This window comes from Pristis pectinata, chromosome 8, assembly GCF_009764475.1.
Source record: "Pristis pectinata isolate sPriPec2 chromosome 8, sPriPec2.1.pri, whole genome shotgun sequence".
Taxonomy (NCBI): domain Eukaryota; kingdom Metazoa; phylum Chordata; class Chondrichthyes; order Rhinopristiformes; family Pristidae; genus Pristis; species Pristis pectinata.
In genome coordinates, this window is record NC_067412.1 from 92,918,147 (window position 1) to 92,933,392 (window position 15,246).

Here is a 15,246-nt window from a genome sequence, read left to right on the forward strand (position 1 = left end):
TACATATGATTGACAGAATAAAGAATGGGTGAGAGATTCCCCCTTTCTCACTTGCAATAAGCACCTGCAAGTGTGTGGCCACTGGCTGTCTTTCCAACTCACTGGATCTGAATGTTCAGAGAGAGTACAACCGGAGCCAATATTCTCACACGTGTAGCGCTGGAGATGATGAACTTCAAAAGCAAAATATTGCAGATGGTGGAGATCTGAAATAAGATGGTTCTGATAAAAGATTGTCAAAGTGAAATGTTTCTCTCTCCACGAGCACAGAGTATTTTGCTGCTTTAATTTCACAGTTCTCCACGTCCCTTTCCCACCTGAGTACACTTCATTTCGGAGTCTGACTGCTCAACATCCATAAGGTAGAGGAGCAGAATTAGGCCATTCGGCCCATTGAGTCTGCTCTGCCATTAAATCATAAATGATTCTTTTTCAGCCCCATTCTCCCACCTTCTCCCTGTATCCCTTAACCCCCTCACCAATCAAGAACCTATCAATCTCTGCCTTAAATACACTCAATGACTCAGCTTCTACAGCCATCTGTGGCAATGAATTCCACAGATTCACCACCCTCTGGCTGAAGAAATTCCACCTCATCTCAGTTTTAAAGGGACGTCCCTTTACTCTGAGGCTGTGCCCTCGGATCCTGGACTCTCCTATTGATGGAAACATCCTCTCCACGTCCACTCTATTCAGGCCTTTCAGTATCCAGTAGGTTTCAAAGAGATCCCCCCCTCATCCTTCTGAACTCCATCAAGTCCAGGCCCAGGGACATCAAACACTCCTCATACATCAAGCCTTTCTGGGATCATTCTTGTGAACCTGCTCTGGACCTTCTCCTTCTCCTTAGATACGGGGTGCAAATTTGCTTACAATATTCAAAATGTAGTCTGACCAATGCTTTATAAAGCCTCAGCAGTACATCCTTCTTTTCATGTCTTTATACCTTTTAACGCATCTCTCACCAGGCAGTGTAATCTTACACGGTTGTAAAGTGTAAATTGTAAGTCTTTATTTTAAATAATAGGAGGAAAGATTAATGTTACATGTGTTATATGCTGATCAAATTGGTCCATGCGTCATTCAGGAAGGGAGATAGAAGTGCTTTTATACTGCACCTTTCACAGAAAACTAAGGGACTTTAGACTTGCATTCGCTGAAGGAAATATTACAGCCAATTTGCACACAGCAGGTCCCACAAACCGCAATAAAAAAACAGGACAAGTAATCTGATATTAGTGCAGTCCCTTTCTTTGTGCTTTTAGCTGCACCCAGTTCATTACTTCATTCTGACGTCCAAGCCACTGTGCGGCCTTTTTAATGCAGTTGATTGATGGAGAAATATTGGCCAGGACACCAAAGACACCAAAGTATCACTGGCCTTCTCTTAAGTAAAGCTATTGAATTCTTAACATTCACCTGTGAGGGTGGGAGGTCCCTCAGTTTATGGTTTGATCTGAAAGGCAACATCTCTGACAGTGTTACACTCCTAGAGTCATTGCCAAGTCAAGTCCTGTGCACAAGTACGGTGAGGTACAGGGACAATGAGAAACTTGCTTGCAGCAGCATCACAGGCACCTAGGTACAGACAACACACGCAGAATATAAATTATACATAAATTGTACAAGACAGTGAAGAGAAAAACAAAGACATTAGTGCAAAAGAAACCACAATCAGAGACATCCATAGTAGTGCAAGAGGTGATCCATTGTGTTCTGATGCTGAGGTATGATTAGCATACAGCTAAACAACATAGAAAAGGACATTCAGCCCACTCATTGATTGCAACCAAGGTGCCCTCCCATTTGTCTGTGTTTGGCCCAGATCCCTCTAAACCTTTCCTATCCATGTACCTTTCCAAATGTCGTAAGCTCTCTCAGTGCTGTAACGGAGTGTCAGGTGAAAGCTACTGAGCTGGACTCGATCAGCAGAAGTTTCTGACTCGGAAGCAAGAGTGCAGTCTCTTAGCAATGTTCAACATGGTTCCGATGTGAATTAACCCCTTGTACAGGAGAATGGGGGTCTAGATGGCAATTCACAGGATCACATTGGGAATTGTTGTCAGCTGGGAACAGAAGCAAAAAGCACAAAAGATAACAGGGATCCCAAGAGGATTTTTTTTTAGCTGCGAAGGCTGTCTGCAAGTTGTGTTCAACTAAATGCTGTTGAGTTGCACATGATGTAATCCCTCCGTTGCAGACAAGCTGTAAAGTATGTTCTTCTACGAATTTTTGACACAGTGTTGTACACAACAGCCACAGTGTTGGATGGGAGGCAATCAGGACAAACAGCTTGCTTCCTTTAAAACATTACCACTTTCATACAACAAAAGGTTTCTGGGAAATCGGTTGATAAGTAAACGGTTTGCTGGAAGCCACAGACACTTTGTGCAAGGGGCCACCTTTGGGTAATCCATCAACCCGTGAGGCCCAGGGTGTTGCATGCTCATGAGCAGGCTTCGTACAGTCCAGGAAATCCAGTCGGTCAGGGCTGAGACTGGGTTCGGCGCTGTGGGGGATGGAGGTCCTGGGGAGTGGGAGTGCGCGTCATGGTTTGGAATGGGGGTCAGGGGTCTATCAATCAGTGAGGGTCAGCTGCCGAGGATTGTGGAGTGTAGTTGGTGGAATCAGCGGGGAGATGTTGGTCGCGGGAGAGGTGTGATAGTGATGGAAGGGTTGATGGGCGGGAGTGGGTGTCACTTTGGGTCATTTTGGCATGCTTGCCTTCATCGGTCAGGGCACTGAGTATAAGAACTGAGACGTCGTGTTACAACTGTACAAGACGTTGGTAAGACTGGAGTATTGTGCACAGTTCTGGTTGCTTAGCTATAGGAAAGATGTCATTAAGCCAGATGGGGGGAAGAAAGAAAAGAAAAAGAAATACAATGAATTCTGATTAATTAGAAGCATCCTCTTCCCCTTTGGTCTTCCATGAGCTCAGAGAGACACTGCTTTTTGCAATCCCATCCCTTCAAGCATGCACTTTTTGCTCTTCTTCCACTCTGAATAAGTGCTATCATCCTTCAACATACCTCCCTCTTCACACAGGTATTTCCCTCCCTCCCAGTCGCCATTCTGAAGCCCCCACTTCCGAGCACATGGTCTGTGTGTCTCCTTTCTTCTCTTACCCGTGATCCTCTCAGGCTTCCACTCCACCTCATTCCCTCCACCACTTGGACCTCCTCCGTTACGGTAGTCTGAGTTAACTCTTCACAGATGCTGCCTGACCTGCTGAGTATTTCTAACATTTTCTATTTTGTCCATTTCGTTTTCACTAGTTCCTGATAGAAATTCAAGTTCAACCAACAGTTTAGAGAGATTAGAGCAATGTCACTTAACTGAAATGATAAATAATTTGGTTCATTTTTTCAGATCTTTAGCTGTCAGCCCTATTCACTCCAACCAGAGCAGGGACATGACCCATGGACTCCAAGATGTCCAAACTTCAATTAGTAGCTGATTCCATCTTAGAGTCATACAGAATGGAAACAGGCCCTTCAGCCCAACTGGTCCATGCTGACCAAGATGCCCCATCCAAACTAGTCCCATTTGCCAGCATTTGGCGCATAACTTTCTAAACCTTTTCAATCCATGCGACTGACCAACTGCCTTTTAAAATTTGTTAGTATACCTGCCTCAACCACTTACTCTAGCAGCTCATTTCACATATATACCACCCTCTGTGTAAAAAAAAAAGTTGCTCCTCAAGTACCTATTAAATCTTTTCCCTCTCACCTTAAACCTATGCCCTCTAGTTCTTGATTCCCCAACCCTGAAAGACTGAATGCATTCACCCTATCTATGCCCCTCATACTCTACCTGTACAAGATCACCTCTCATTCTCCTACACTCCAAGGAATAAAGTCCTAGTCTGTCCAACCTCTCCATATAACTCAGTCCCTCCAGTCCTGACAACACCATTGTAAATGGATACCTTGCAGTGCATCAACACCATTTCATTCTCACACGTTTTATACCTGCATTTCAAAAGTTTGGGGGTGACAGATGGAGTAATTTTAGAGCAGTGTGAAGTCTGAATGGGCATTATTCATCCCAGAATTTTTTTATAACTTTCTCTATACAGCACGGTAACAGGGCCTTCTGGCCCAACGAGCCCGCGCCGCCCAATAACACCCATGTTAACCTACTAACCCATACGTCTTTGGAATGTGGGAGGAAACCAGAGCACCCAGAATAAACCCACGCAGTCACAGGGAGAACGTACAAACTCCTGACAGACAGTGGTGGGAATTGACCCTGGTCGCTGGCGCTGTAATAGCTTTACGCTAACCGCTACGCGACTGTGCCAGGGACTGTGGAAGAACTTTGTCTCTGGATATTGGTGCAGTGGGTTAAAAAAAAATCTAATTTTATTTTTGGCTTGAAAACAAAAGCAAATTGACCTTGGCCAATCATTTGGACCTGTTGACAGCATCATTATCTCTTTAAGATCGTCAGAAGTAATAGGAATTAGAATGTATTTTTGTGGATGGTGTCCTAACTCCAAGCTATTCCAGACATGATTTAATTTCTTTATCCAATTATAATTAAAGTTATAATAATTTACACAAAGTTCAAACATATGGCAATCTGAAATAAAAACAGGAAATGCTAGAAACAGCAGGTCAAGGAAATCTGTGGAAAGAGGAACGGTTAACATTTCAGGTCTTCTGAAGAGGATCCCAGACCTGAAATGTTAACTGCTTCTCTCTCCACAGATGCTGCCTGACCTGGTGAGTGTTTCCAGCAACTTCTGTTTTTATTTCAGATCTCCAGCATCTGCAGATTTAAAAAAAAAATTTCACATGATAATCTGGTCTGCCAATCCCAGCAACTCAGTCCCTCATTGGTGTTTATATTCTGTATGATGTGAGTAATGCAAATTTTGTTGTCCTAGCTAATTATTATTTGTCAATGAGAGAGCAGTGCAGAGGGAAATGTTTCTTTCATAGAGTCATGGAGTTATAGAGTAAGGAAACGGGCCATTGGGCCTAACTCATCCATGCCAACCAAAGTACCCACCTAAGCTAGTCCCATTTGCCTGCATTTGGCCCATATCCCTATAAAACTTGTACCTGTTCGAATGTCTTTAAAATGTTGAGTAAGATTATTCTTAGAAATCACAGATTGAGAAATCAGTCCTTTGGATTTTGCTGGCAAATGTCCATGCCATGAAACTTAGACAGCAGACAAACTGAAGGGATGGTACTAGAGCAAGCTGATTTGGACTTCCGATGAACTGTGTTGATCCTGTTTGCCCAGAATAAGGACTGACCTAACTCTTGAGCGGAGTTAGTCACACAAAAATTTCCCGATGCAGTGTTTTGACCCAAAATGTCAACAGTTCCCTTCCTTCCACAGATGCTGCTCGACCCATTGAGTTCCTCCAGCAGATTGTGTGTTGCTCCAGATTCCAACTTCTGCAGTCTCTTGTGTCTCCACACAAGAATTTCTGTTTGGCTGTGCGTGGATTGCAAATCGTAGGTGACAAACTAAGCAAGGTGTCTGGCCAGATTTGTGTCACATTTGGGGATTTTGACTCTCCAGACACTTTGTGATAATAAACCATATTTATTTAAATATTGAAATGAATGCAGTTAGAACATAGAACATTACAGCACAGTACAGGCCCATGATGTTGTGCCGACATTTTATCCTGCTCTAAGATCTATCTAACCCTTCCCTCCCACATAGCCCTCCATTTCTCTATCAGCCATGTGTCTATCTCTCTTAAATGTCCCTAATGTATCTGCCCCCATAGCCTCTGCCGGCAGTGCGTTCCACGCACTCACCATTCTGTGTAAAAAAAAAGCCTACCTCTGACATCCCCTCTGTACCTTCCCCCAATCACCTTAAAATTATGCTCTGTGTTAGCCATTGTCACCCTGGGAAAAAGTCTCTGACTGTCCACTCGATCTATGCTTCTTATCATTTTAAACACCTCTATCAAGTCACCTCTCATCCTCCTTTGCTCCAAAGAGAAAAGCCCTAGCTCACTCAACCTATCCTCATAAGACATGCTCTCCAATCCAGGCAGCATCCTGGTAAATCTCCCCTGCACCCTCTCTAAAGCTTCCACATCCTTCCTTTAATGAGGCGACCAGAACTGACCACAATACTCCAAGTGTGGTCTAACCAGAATTCTATAGAGCTGCAACATTACCTCATGGCTCTTGAACTCAATATCCCAACTAATGAAGGCCAACATGCCATACGCCTTCTTAACAACCCTATCGACCTGCGTGACAACCTTGAGGTATCCATGGACGTGGACCCCAAGATCCCTCTGTTCCTCCACACTGCTAAGAGTCCTGCCATTAACCTTATATTCTGCCTTCAAATTCGATCTCCTGAAGTGTATCATTTCATACTTTTCCGGGTTGAACTCCATCTGCCACTTCTCAGCCCAGGTCTGCATTCTATCAATATCCTGTTGTAATATACAGCAACCTTCTACGCTATCCACAACACCACCAACCTTTGTATCATCAGCAAACTTACTAACCCACCCTTCCACATCCTCATCCAAGTCATTTATGAAAACACAAAGAGCAGGGATCCCAGAACTGATCCCTGTGGAACACCACTGGTCACCGACCTCCAGGCAGAATACGCTCCATCTACCACCACCCTCTGTCTTCTATGAGCGAGCCAATTCTGAATCCACACAGCCGAGTTTCCCTGGATCCCATGCCTCCTGACTTTCTGAATGAGCCTTCCATGAGGAACTTTATCAAATGCCTTACTAACATCCATGTACACCACAGGCTACTCTGCTTTCTGCACATTTGACTGTTAGGGAAGCAATTCCAGCTCTCCCTAAGAGAAGACAATGACAACACCAACTTGGCAGGAATGGGGACATGTTAAGTGAGTCCTTTCTGGCTACAGGTATCAACCTGGTGATACATCCTGAAGTGCTTCATGGAAGCCTAGGGAGGCTCAGTGATAATGACCCAAGAACTTGGCCAAAGAGTTACGCTTTAGGAATTGTCATCAAAGAGTTCAGAATGGTGAAGAGGCTTGTGCAGAAAGCCTAGGTGACTGAGATGATATGAATAAAGAAAAGAAATGTGGGTATTCATGGGAAGTCGGAGATAGAAGAAAGTAAATTTCCTGGAGGGCTGCAGAGTTGGATGAGATTACTGAGATAGGGATAGTTAAGGCCTAGGAAGAATTTGAAGAATTTTACAATCGAGGGATTCCTGGAGTCTAAGCAGGTCAGGGTGTGTATAAGTGAAGTTGAAAGGTTCAAGTTCAGAGAGAGCCAGGACTGGTTTCAGATTGACCTTGAGTGGACCTGAAACAGAGAAGGACCTTTGCCCACCCATTGGTCTAACCATGTTTCTTTAGGGAAGGGGCTGCCACTATATCTGCCTGAAGTCTTGGATGGGTCATCTGGAGGTTTGTGGACGGGGCCGAGTACAATTCGCATTGCCGGTCAAAGCGATTGTTTCTAAATCAGATATCTTTGTACTCCTGAAATTATGCACAAAGTGCACAAATGTGAAAATCATTGAAGAAAGCCTTTCATCTCTGCTTCTCAACAATGAACAGTAGCACTCTCAAACACCATAGCAACACCCATCAGCAGCCAATCAAAACCACTTAAATTCTGATGCTTTGGAGTCCTCAGTCCTCGAGAGAACAAAAGACAAAAAATGCCAAAAGAAATGTACAAAACCAGCACAAAGCTACAGAGGCCAGAATTATTCCTCTGCTAAATATTTCAAAGTGCTACTTAGGGAAGGTTTATAGGGAAGACTAGTATCCAGAACACTCAGTCAGTGATGGAGTTTAAATCTCACCATGGTAGTCAGGGAATTTAAATTTGACAAAATTAAATACATCTGGAATTAAAATATTATTATCAAAAATGATAACCACTGGATTGTTATAAAACCCATCTGACTCACTAATTACTTCAGTGAACACAAGAAAATAGGAGCAGGAGTAGGCCACTCAGCCCCTCTAGCCTGTTCTGCCATTTAGTATGATTGTGGCTGATCTGCCCCAGGCCTTGTCTCCTCAATGTTCCATTCGTGCCTGGTCTGACTTGCACATGACCTCAGACCCATCAATGTGGTTGACTCTTAACCACCTCTTCAGTTCAGGGGAGACTAGTGATGAAAAGCAAATGCCGGCAACAATACTGGTATCATCCAGACCTCATGAATGACTTAAAAAAAACTCTTCACAATTATGGAAACATAAATGATGCTACGCGCACCCTCTGCCTCACAACGCACCTCAATGTATTACTAAACTCGCTGTGAAGCTTGCCCAGTAGGAATAAACTTCAAGCAGCACTAAAGTGAATGCTGAATAGCTCAATGGGATTCAAAATGATCAAGTCTGTCAAATATAACTAATTCTAAAGTCAAACAACAAATCAAACTCTCACAGCATAACAACTAGTACACAAGAATATACACAACCAATACAATTCATTCAATTTATATCAACACGCACAGACACCTCCACTTTAATCCTTCACAAATAAAGCACAATCACATCATAATAATAAGTCCAAGCAGCTGACATATTATTCACAATCTACCCCTGTCAGAATCTATCTTTTCATCTACCTTGAAGGAGTGTCTAAGTCTGTATGTTACGTATATTGTTGTAAGCACCGGGATTGAAATAGTTAGTTGCCCATAATCAATGGGAAATAATTTGGAGCTGTTTGTTTGCTAACTTCTTTGCACTGTTACCGACAACCAAACTCACTCCCTGAAAGTCAAGGCCAGTGCAGGTAAAACACCATTAACGGAGAGAGCCACAGATATAATTCAGTCCCTCATTTAGCCCTTACTGTTTCTATGGTAACTTGGGAATTGCACTAACCTGATCCAGAGGAAGTGACTGATGTTCCCCCGCCATACCTTGGAAGAGTACTGTGAAGTGGAGCCTGTTCCATGCCACTAGGAGACCACAGTCATCCCCTCTAGGTCCTGCTCCAAACTGCCCTGGTTCCCTTTTGCCAGTTCAGGGCTAGTTTTAGGTCTCTCTAATTAGAGATATTTAAAAACAGTTCAAATGGGATTAAATATTTTTTAAAAAGTAAAGAAAAATAATTAATATAATTTAAAAGTCTCTAAAATTCTAGAAAATAAAGAAAAAAAACAAGATAATATAGGACAATAAGTCAATTACTTACCTACACAGATATTTTTATTCAAGGACCTGTTTGCACTACTGATACCAGTGAAGTACATTTAAGTGTGATGTTAAAGCTGAGGGGCCAGATGCGAAGTGCATCTGGTTTATCAGCCCATTACTTATGTGCTTTGCCCTGGGCTATAGGCTGAGTCAAGTGGTGGGGCAAGAGGTTAGATATACAAACGCCAAAGCTCCAGCTTGTCTCTGACTCCTTTGTGTCAATGTGCAGACATCAGAGATGAGCTGACCTTCGAGTGTGAGATAGAACCACCAACCAGAGGTGTGTACAATCCAGACCTAAGAGTTTTGGTGAATCTCAGAGCCCTGATTATTTTGTAGCATTTGATCACATGGACTAAAATCACATGGAATATTCTCAAATAATGCATGAGGTTGAACATATTCAACTTCCATGGATCAAAGTCCATTGTATTAATATTCTGCATATCATCACATTAAAATAGAGAGGTACAGTTACAGCACAGAAACAGGCCCTTCAGCCCACCATCTCCATCTATACTACCGTTTGTTCCTCATCTTCTATGCCATTGTGAAAGTCGACCCGCGCTGTAATAAAGCAGACAACAGCAGAACCAAGGAGCGTACAAAAAGTTCTTCATTGTTTAACGTTAGCGGGAGTAGGGGTACACAGAGGAGCAAACAGTCAGTGCCGCTCTTCCCTGCACGTGGCCCGACTCAAGGAATACAGGCTGCTAACAAACTTAAATACATTGTTCTCCAGTGGGTGTCCACCTACTGCACAGGCATACCCATATTTGGGTATGCTTGACCAGCTCACACTACCATTGGTCAAGCAGAGGCTGCTGTGTGCAGCCAGACAAGTTAACACACCTTTCACAGTCAGTTACAAGTCTGTTTCCTTGTGACCTTGACGCCCCACAGCTCAGCAACTTATCACGCCAGCAGACTACACGAGCAGGTGGCTCAAGCTGTTTACCAGTAGAGAGAGAGAGTAACCCTTTGTTCACCAGAGCTCCCTTCCCATTGTCTTCTACACCATGGCGATTTAAGTGCTCATCTCGTTACTTATTAAATGTGGCAAGAGTCTCTGACTCCACCACCTTCTCAGATAGTGCGCCTCTCAGGTGAAAAAAAAATCTTTATATCCCCTCTAAACCTTTTATTTCCCACCTTGAACCTACGCCCTCCAATTACAGACACCTCTGCTCTGGGGAAAAAGTTCACTCCTGTCCAACCTAGCCATTCCTCCACATTATTTTGTTCACCTCTATCAGGTCCCCCTTCTGCCTCCTCCACTCGAAGCAAAACAACCCCAGCCCATCCAGTCTCAAACTGTGCAAGTCGTACGCTCCTCCTTCGCGTTTCTGTCTTAGGATGGTAACTTGAAAAGATTGGAGTTCTATCACAATAGCGCCTTTGAAGATGCATTTAGACAGGCACGTAAACAGGCAGTGAATGGAGGAATATAGACCATGTGCAGGCAGCTGGGATTAGTTTTGATCAACATCATGGTCAGCATAGACACAAATGGGCTGAAGGGCCTGTTCCTGTGCTTGTACTGTTCTACAGAGATACAAGAAACTGCAGATGTGTTGAATCTGGAATTAAAGCACTGGATGAACTCAAGGATGTCTAGTCCAGATGAAGGATCTCAACCGAAACATCGACTGTCCATTCCCCTCCACCAATGCTGCCTGATCTGCTGAGTTCCGCCAGTGTTTTGTGTGTTGCTTTTACTGTTCGACGTTCTATCACAGTAAAGGCTTGATGATCTGTCACGTAGTGGATTTGAAAAGTATGACTTAAACATGCCAGCAAACTTGACATTGGTTCCTCAGTCAACCCAGCCACTCCCTTTGATACCAGTTACTGAGAGGTGTCAGTTGATGAAGTACAGGATAACAAAGATTGCAGGATAACTAAGCTTTTACTGTTTAAGTGACCAATCTCATGCCTGTAGGTAGTAAATCTGCCACTAGATGGAACTACCTGAGCTCCAGGGCCCAGCAACTGCCCCCCTTGAGCATCTCCCAAGGATTCTTCTCAGAGTGATGCCACTCACTTTATATGTAATTCTACAGACAGTTAATCACTGTATAATAGCTTCTTTTCATTATGCAAATTAATTTGGCCTTTACTCTTACTTTTCTGTCAGCATTAAAATACCATAATCTCAAAGAAAAATACTACAAACTGTTGGGATACTCAGCAGGTCAGGCAGCATCTGTGGAGAGAGAAGAAGAGTTAATGTTTCAGATAATGTCTTTTCATTAGAACCAGAAAAGGTTTTAAATCAAAGATGGTTTAAATTTCAGAGAAAGCAGGGGGCTGGGGATCAGAGAGCAAATGTCTGTAAAAAGGTGGAAACCATGAAATTCCAGTTGTCACGATTGTTGTTGGTGCGGTCTATGAGAGGGTAGTGAATACTTGTTAATCACAACTGGCATATTGGAGCAACAAACAATCTGTTGGAGGAGTTGTCAATATTTCAGGTCAAAACCCTGCATCAGTCCTGACTTTGAAACAGTGACCATCCCTTCTCCCCCACAGATGCTGCTCGACCCGCAGATTGTTTGTTGCTCCAGATTCCAGCATCCGTAATCTCTTGTGTCTCCAGTCTGCTGGAGGAACTCTGCATCTCCCCGTTGCCAGTAACTTCAACTCCCCCTCCCACACTATCACTGATATGTCAGTCCTCGGCCTCCTCCACTGCCAGGAGAATTCCAAGTGCAAACTGGAGGAACAGCACCTCATGTTCCATCTTGGAACCTTGCAGCCTAATGGCATGAAGATTGAATTCTCCCACTTTAACTAATGCCCTCACCCCCCCCCCCCCCCCCACACCACACTTCTTCTCTTCTTCCCTTTCTTAGCCTCTCTTTTTTCTACCCCTCTTTTTCCCTTTCTCTCCTTACTTTTGACCCATCCCCCGGTGGATCTGCTCTCCCCTCCTCCCCCGCACCTGCCAATCACTATCTCTTACCTGCATCTACCTATCACCACCTTGTGCCCACCCTGCCTCCCCTCTTTTGTCCACCTATCACTGCTCTGCTTTTCCCTCCTATACATTGGGCTTCCCCTTTTCCCATCCTGAAGAAGGGTCCTGACCCGAAACGTTGACCGCCTGCTTCTCTCCACAGATGCTGCCTGGCCTGCTGAGTTCCTCCAGCATCATAGTGTTTTTCATCTAGATTCCAGCATCTGCAGTCCTTTGTTTCTCTAGTTCTGCTGGAGGAACTCAGCAGGACAAGCAGCATCTGTGGGGGAAAGGAATTGCTGATGTTTCTGGTCGAAACCCCACATCAGGACTCAGATCCTCTTGTATTTGACAGCTCCATATGGGGGAAGAAAAACCTATCTACCCTATCTATCCCTCTCATAGTTTTATGTACTTCAATCAGTCTTTGAATATTCTTAATGCAGAGGTGAATAAATGTTTGATCAGCAAGAGGGGGAGAGGTTACGTGAGTACACAAGAAATTCTGCAGACACTGGAATCTGGAGTAATACACGAAAAGTGCTGGAGGAACTCAGCAGGTCAGGCAGCATCTATGGAGGGAAATAAGCAGCTGACATTTCAGGCCGAGACCCTTCATCAAGACTGGAAAGGAAGAGGGCAGAAGCCAGAATAAGAAGGTGGGGGGAGGGGGTGGAGCACATGCTGGCAGGGGATAGGTGAGTTCAGGTGATAGGGGGAAGGTAGGTGGGTGGGGGGGGGGAAGTTGTAATAAGCTGAGGGGTGATAGGTAGGGCTGAAGAAGAAGGATTCTGGTAGGAGAGGGCAGTAGATCATGGAATAAAGGATGGGAGAGGAGAGGAGATGGGCAGGTCATCAAGGCAGGGGAAAGGAGCCACAGGAATAAGGGAAGACAAAGGAGTGTGGGTGGGGGTGGGGGGGGGGGGAGGAAGGGGTGGGGTTACCGGAAATTAGAGAAATCGATGTTGAGGCCATCAGGTTGGAGACTTCCAAGGTGGGATATGAGGTGTTGTTCCTCCAACCTGTGTCTGGCCTCAACATGGCAGTAGAGGAGGCCATGGATAGACTTGTAAACAAATGGGGAGTTGGGTGGCAATTAGATTATCCATGACCTCAGCCATGATTTTACTAAGTGTCTACTCTTACTTCTAATTTGTGTGATAAATTCGGTGTTGACTTCCAATGGCTGCGACATCAATAGTAATACTCACACCTCTGATGGAAAGGTTGTATTTTCAAGTACCACTTTGGAAACAGAATCTAAGCTGGCACTGGTAATGCACTGCTTTCCAATGAGTGTGTTAAGTTACGTTTGTTCACTCAGTTGAGTGTAAAAGATCCAATGGGAACCATTTGTAAGGAAGGTGGGAAATTCTCTCCAGTGCCTTGGTTAATATTGGCCCCTGAACAATATCACTAAAATGCATCTTCTGCTCATTATAACATTGGCGATGGGAGCTTGGTATGCACAAATTGGCCACTATATTTTGTACTTTACAAAGGCAGCACCACTTCAAAAATAATTAAACCCTGAGATTGTGTGAAGAACTCCCTCAAATGCAAGCCATTTTTTAAATCACACTCATAGATATTTATAAAATGAAGATCAAGTGAAAAGCATTTAGAGGAAGTTTTGATGAGAGCCTCTGTGCTTTTGCCAGAATCGGCTATTTGCATCTATGGAACCATTCATCAGGAATGCATGTTGTATTATGCAAAGCTTTGGAAATAATTGTGATGGAAGATTTTATGAGATAGACAAACAGAGTGTAATTATACTTACTTCATGGCAGTTTGGGCAGTTGCATAAATAGTGTTAAAAAAACCAATGTGCTTGGAAAAGGCTGGTTTTATGTAACTTGTCCCTGAAGCGAGATAAAATGTGCAATGCGAGCCAAAAAAAAATGAAATTAGTAAGAATTTGCAACTAAAATTGTTCCTTTGATAGGAATGAGTTGCCGTCGGATGGGTAGTGCTGGAAGCATTTTTAGAATTAACAATTTCTTCTCCTTAACAGAGTGCACTTCATTAGAATCTGTTACACATCCAGCATTCCTATCAGATTATAACATTTCCTTTTTCAGGATAATTCCAGCTACAGCTGTATGTAGTTAGTTGCTGAAATGCAGATTCTATTAATTGCTACAACTTTCATTAGTTACCTTATGGAATAAATTACTAAAATAAATTGATACAATAGAAATGAGATAGTAATGGAAAATATCATGAAAATTAGCTTTTACGTGATCTGGCATGAACTCTGAATAATATTCATAGGTTGGTGGAACCAGTGAGTCAGAAGGTTTGAGGGTTTTAGTCCACTGAAGAGACCTCACTGTGATCTGGGATTACAGCCCAGTCCACACTGTGGGAATGCTGCACTTCCATCTTTCTGAGGTAATGTTATGGGTGAGAGCGGTGCCTTCAGCTGAACATAATGAACAAGGTTGAAAAGGAACAGGGGAATTACTTACAGTGAATTTACCGATATTAATCCCTCAACTAACACTACTAAAATAGATTATCTGTTTATCATCTTGTTGATGGTTTGGGAGCTTGCTGATTTTTTTATGTTACAACAGTGACTCCATGTTCAATATACTTCACTGGCTGTAATGCACTTTGGGTTGTCCTGAGGTTGTGAAACATACCATATAAATAAAAATTCTTTCTTACGTGCACTTCAGTCAGATTCTTGATTAGTTGCTGTGAGCTAGGAAGGATTTATCACAAGTTGTTAAGATCGTGGGTTTCTTTATACAGGAGTAGAAAAAAATGCTGGAAACATTCAGCAGGTCAGACATCATCTACAGAGAGAGAAAAGCAAGGTCAATGTTTCAGTTGTTGACCTTTCGTGAGAAGTGGGTAGAATTGAAGATTAAGCAAGTTTTAAGATGTAGAGATAATGGGGCAGGCAAGAACAGCACAGAGAACGAAAGGGAAGCTCTGTGATAAAATGGAGGGCAACGAAGAGTGAATGACAGTGGTGACGGTGAAGGTCTTTCAATCTCTCCCACCCTCCATCCTATCATAGACTTTCCCTTTTATTCTTCCTGTCCCTTCCTCCCACTCTGCAGGTTAAAACTATCTCTTATATTTTCTGACGAAAGGTTATCGACAAG

General features: G+C 43.4%; 1 long non-coding RNA gene across 1 annotated transcript; it reads right to left on the reverse strand.

The window, feature by feature from the left end:
- Positions 1-416: 416 nt before the first annotated feature.
- On the reverse strand, positions 417-14,924 carry LOC127573507 (uncharacterized). Its single transcript, XR_007956777.1, has 3 exons — positions 14,801-14,924; positions 8,851-9,013; positions 417-1,578 (listed from the first exon to the last, which is right to left on the reverse strand). It is a non-coding gene; the product is annotated as an uncharacterized LOC127573507 (long non-coding RNA).
- Positions 14,925-15,246: the final 322 nt, after the last annotated feature.